Raw genomic sequence first — 6,000 nt, forward strand, 5'->3', positions numbered from 1 at the left:
TTTTCCATGATCTTATTTTGTAAATTGAGATTCTCACCTCACCAAAAATAGTTCAATGATGACAGAATGCCCAGATATTATGTACAGCATCTGGCAGAGTATAGATGGAAATATTTGTTGAAAGAGTAAAAGAAAAAATAAGGAAGGCAGGCAGGCAGACAGGTGAAGGAGAGGAAGAATTAATGAAGCTAATTTCCTAATTTTCCCATCAAAAGATAAAGTTTATTTCCTTTTCTTTTAAGAAAAAGTAAGTCTCTTTTTCTATTAATTACTGTGACTGAATGTGCATATTGTCATTGCATTGAACCAAGCACTAGTTAGGACACAAGATTTTGTCTCCTAACATTGACAAATGGAAAATTTTAACTATTAGTGGCATATTTACTAAAGTCAGACATACAGAGTTCACAAATTGTATATTTTCACAAGGAAGGACACCCATCTAGCTATCAGTAGATGGAGAAATTGGTCATAACTAGCATACCAGATTCTTCTCATATGAACCCTCCTGTGAACTAAACCTCATTCTCTTTAAAATAATTACTCCTACCAACAAAAAATCCTTTAAATTTATATAAGTGTACTCATGCCTTATGTGTTCTTTTTTCTCTAGCTTCTTTGGCCAAGATTTAATTGGCTATGGTGGTGAGATAGATCTATATTACTGTGTTTTGATAATTTGGCTTATGAATTGGCAGTTACCTAAGTGAAAAAGTGGTGCAGAGTATCAGACTCACAATGATGCATTTCCTTCTTTTAGGACTTAGTCCATCAAATCTACTCTAGCTTTGTATCTCTCTGATGCCCACAAATAATATTCTTTTAATTTAACGAACTTACCTATTTTTTTCCAGCAGTTGAATTCATCTGTTACAAGCTATTCCAGTATTGTAAAAAGCAGAAAATACCTAAATCCATTCTTACCTCCACAATTTTGCTATGTATCTTCCTCCCTGAAATGTTTCTTATGCAAGTCTTCAAATGCTTTCTGAAGTGACATCATTCAGTATGAGTAAAGGAAAGGCTGGTGTCAGATTTAATATAAAAGACATTCTTAGAAATAATACAGTGATGTATTCTTGCCCTTTGAGAAAGAAAAGCACAGCTCATACCAAAGAGGATTCAAACTTGCAGTAGGTTTAAGTCTAGAAAACCCAATATATCAGAGGCAGCTTGCCCAGTGAAATGTTGTGAGTTTTATCATTGTCATAAATATTTCTAAGAAACACTGAAGGATCTGAACCAAAAAGGATAAGCTCTCTATTTATAATAGTAATATGATAAAGTTAAAGAGGATATTGTATTGAAACCTGGCTTTGCTCCAGTCATTAGAAAAAGAAGTTGCAGACAGAAATACAGAATGACTGAGAGAACCCCCACGAATATTATTGTTTTCTTTTTACTTTTATTGAGCATGCCACTCACTCTTATAAGGATATTACTTGTATTAACACCTTTGCATGCATTAACCTTCTACAGTAGTTGTCCCCATTTTGCAGATAGAAAAAAATGGCACAGAGACAGACAAAGTCAGAGCTGGGGTTAAAACCAATCTCAGGGATTGTAACAGCTCTGACATACTAAATCTGGCATTGCATTGAGACAAAACTCAACCAGTAAACTGACCCTTTGAGAGCAGATCTAACAAATGAAGTAATGAAACTAGAAAAGTAATGACCCAGTGGGGCCATAACACCAACATACACACACTTCCAGTAATATCAATCCTAAGGGAGAATTCAGGAAGCATGAAGATTACCTACCTTGTCATCAAGTGGAAAAGGGGTTCCACTTATTTACTGAATTTAATGAATATCTTTATTTACTAGCTCTTCAGTGCCAAGTTTTAGACTACTAAATTCAGTTGAAACATTTCAAAGGCTAGAAGGAAATAAAATAATATTTCTTAGTTTATGTTGCATTAAACTCCCTTCCCCAACAGTTATCAACTTGCAAGTCAAGTTCAAAGTAATTCTTTCTCAAAATGTCTCCCCTCCTTGCATTGGCCTCCATGGAACTCGCTCTATAAAAATCTATGTCTACACATTTTTTTGTTTCCATTTTAATGTTAATTCCCATCTTATAAAATAATATTCAAATAAATAAAAGGTATGGCTGGTAACTTTCAGGCACATACCAACTATGAGATTTTAAAAATTATTGGCATTTATATGCCTGTAAAAAAAAAAAGGAAGAAAAATTAGAGTTAGCAATTACAGTTCCTTTCACTCTCATAGATTTTAGATAACTACTCCTCTACAATTCCCCTCATTTCTATAAATTTCCATGTTTTTCATCTTCTTGGGAATTCACCAGACCATTTATATATTGTTATTACTATAAATATATATAAATGTATATAAATATTAATAAAGAGTAACTTAATGAACTCATATATAAATAATGTTAATTAAAATACATAGTAGGCTTCTATTAATTTATAAACTTTATATGAATAATATATTGTTGATATCCTTCTGGAACATGGGATATTTTTCGGTATTTTAATGTCGAGATGTGTATGTTTTATTTTTTTAAAGGAATCTCATCTTTATTTTTTTAATTTTTATTTATATTGGAGTATCATTGATTAACAATGTTGTGTTAGTTTCAGGTGTACAGCAAAGTGACTCAGTTATACATATACATGTATAAGTTCTTATTCAACTTCCTTTCCCATTTAGGTTATTACGGAATATTGAGCAGAGTTCCCTGTGCTATACAGTAGGTCCTTGTTAGTTATGTATTTTAAATACAGCAGTGTGTACGTGTCAATCTCAAACTCCCTATCTTTCCCTCCCCCCTCCCCTCCCTCCCCAGTAACCAAAAGTTCATGCTCTAAGTCTGTCAGTCTGTTTCTGTTTTGTAAATAAGTTCATTTGTATCATTATTTTAAGATTCCACATATAAGCGATATCATATTATATTTGACTTTGTCTGACTTACTTCATTTAGTATGATAATCTACAGGTCCATCTATATTGCTGCAAATGGCATTATTTCATTCTTTTTTTATGGCTGGGTAATATACCATTGTATATATGTACCACTTCATCTTTATCCATTCCTCTTTTGGTGGACATTTAGGTTGCTTCCATGTCTTGGATATTGTGGACAGTGCTGCCATGAACATTGGGAGCATGTATAATTTCGAACCATGTTTTGCTCCAGACATATGCCCAGGAGTGGGATTGCTGGATCATATGGTAGCTCCATTTTTAGTTTCTTAAGGAACCTCCATAGTGTTCTCCATAGTGGCTGTACCAATTTACATTCCCACCAACAGTGTAGAAGGTTCCCTTTTCTTCACACCCTCTCCAGCATTTATTGTTTGCAGATTTTTTGATGATGGCCTTTCTGACTGGTGTGAGGTGATATCTCATTGTAGTTTGCTTTGCCTTTTTCTAATACTTAGCAATGTTGAGCAAATTTCATGTGACTCTTGGCCATCTGCATGTCTTCTTTGCAGAAATGTCAATTTAGGTCTTCTGCCCATTTTTTGATTGGGTTGTTTGCTTTTTGATATTGAGACACACGACCTGCTTGTAAATTCTGGAGATTAATCCCTTGTTGGTCACATTGTCTGCAAATATTTTCTCCCATTCTATGGGTTGTCTGTTCATTTTGTTTATGGTTTCCATTGATGTGCAAAAGCTTTTGAGTCTAATTAGGCCCCATTTTTTTATTTTTGTTTTTATTTCCATTACTCTAGGAGATAAGGAAAAATATTACTGAAATTTATGTCGCAAAGCATTCTGCCTATGTTTTCCCCTAAGAGTTATACAGTATCTGGTCCATTTAGGTCTTTTATCCATGTTGAGTTTTTTTTTTTTTTAATTTACATGAAGCTGTCCAGTTTTCCCAGCACCATTTATTGAAGAGACTGTCTTTTCTCCATTGTATAGTCTTGCCTTCTTTGTCATAGATTAGGTGAGCATAGGTGTGTAGGTTTATCTCTGGACTTTCTATCCTGTTCCATTGATCTATATTTCTGTTTTTGTGCCACTACCATACTGTTTTGATGACTGTGGCTTTGTAGTATAGTTAGAAATCAGGGAGCCTGATTGCTCCATCTCTGTTTCTCTTTCTCAAGATTGCTTCGGTTATTCAGGACCTTTTGTGTCTCCATACAGATTTTAAGACTTTTTTGTTCTAGCTCTGTGAAAAGTGCCATTGGTAATTTGATAGGGATTACACTGAATCTGCGGATTGCCTTGGGTAATATAGTCATTTTGATAATATTCTTCCAATCCAAGAACATGGAATATCTTTCCATCCGTTTGTGTCACCTTTGATTTCTTTCATCAGTGTCTTATAGTTTTTGGACTACAGGTCTTTTGTCTTCTTAGGTAGGTTTATTCCTAGGTATTTTATTCCTTTTGAGGTGATGGTAAATGGGATTGTTTCTTTAATTTCTCTTTTCAATCTTTCATTGTTAGTATGTAGAAATGCAACAGACTTCTGCGTATCCTGCAAATTTACTGATTCATTGATAAGCTCTAGTAGTTTTCTGGTAGCATCTTTACGATTTTCTATGTATAGTATCATGTCATCTGCAAACAGTGATAGTTTTACTTCTTCTTTTATAATTTGGGTCCATTTATTCGCTTTTTCTTTTCTGATTGCCGTGGCTAGGACTTCCAAAACTGTTGCATAAAAGTGGCAAGAGTGGACATCCTTGTCTTGTTCCTGATTTTAAAGGAAATGATACACACTTGCGTATGTATTTATATGTGTATGTACATGCACATATTTACATATAGGTGTGTATGTGTGTGTATACATTGTATATATGTATGTGTATGTATCCTATATATGATATGGGTATGTATATATACGACGAATTTATACATGCAGTACATACATATTTTTATTCTACATGCTTTTATATGTAGGTGTATATGTGTGTCTATATATGTACGTGTATGTATTGCATATATTATATGTTTATGTATGTATACTGTATATATACACACCTAAATATCTTTCTGTGTGTATATATGATATAGACATACCTAGTTGTGTATATTGCATGTTATATGTATGTGTACATACTGTATATATATACAAACTATGCATTTCATGTGTATATGTATGTGTCTATTGTATATATTATGTGTATATGTGTGTATACATACTGTATATATACAAACTATGCATTTCATATATGTGTGTATATATGTATTTGTGTATTGTATATACTATATGTGTATATGTATGCGTACTGCATATATACACAGCTGTATATTTTTGTATGCGTGTATATATGTACGTGTGTGTGTATATACACACACACCCTATGGATTCTGTTTGTCTGGAGAACCCTCACTGATACGGCCACTTATGACAATTGAGCACCTGCTCTTTGCCAGCGAGGGAGCCAAACGCTTCTCCTTTCTCTGTCTCCCTTAAGTGTCACAAGTCCCGGGAGGGAAGGTGATGCTGCTCCTACCAGTTGAGGTGCCTCAGGGACAGAGAGGTGCACAGGGCGGGGGGCTGGAGCCTGGTGGAGCCCAGGTGGAGTTCTAGCAGCAGTACAGCATAGCAGTCCCACTTCCCCGCGTGCCTCTCAGAAAGACGCCGAGGGAGAGACGGGGTCTGAAGGAGGGGATGAGGAAGCTTCCGTGGGTCTGCAAGCCCAGATCAAGGCTGACTCGTCAAGGGTGTTAGAGGTCAGGACTCTGGTTACCCTGGGGATGGGGTTACACAGGGCCATTCCCATTCGGAAAAAGTATCCATTCTGCTCTTGTTTGTATGTTTACCCCCTCCCCCAAATCTCTTAAAAAGAGATTCTCTTGGTTGCTGGGAGCACACAAGGGGAAGTTGTGTGTGAGGGGGTGTGATCCAGGGGACAGGGAGGATAAGCCCCCCCCTCGTAGGGCCAGGAGTGGCTCAGCTTTGTGAGCTAAGGATGGCCCGCGAGGTCCCAGAGAGAAAGGTCCCTGCTCCGTCCCTGCTCCGTGAACCCCATTCCCAGCCTGAGAAGTCCAGAGCCCCCCC

This window comes from Delphinapterus leucas, chromosome 13 (assembly GCF_059928025.1).
Source record: "Delphinapterus leucas isolate spDelLeu-1000000601 "Yukka" chromosome 13, BTC_Dleu_Yukka2, whole genome shotgun sequence".
Lineage (NCBI taxonomy): Eukaryota > Metazoa > Chordata > Mammalia > Artiodactyla > Monodontidae > Delphinapterus > Delphinapterus leucas.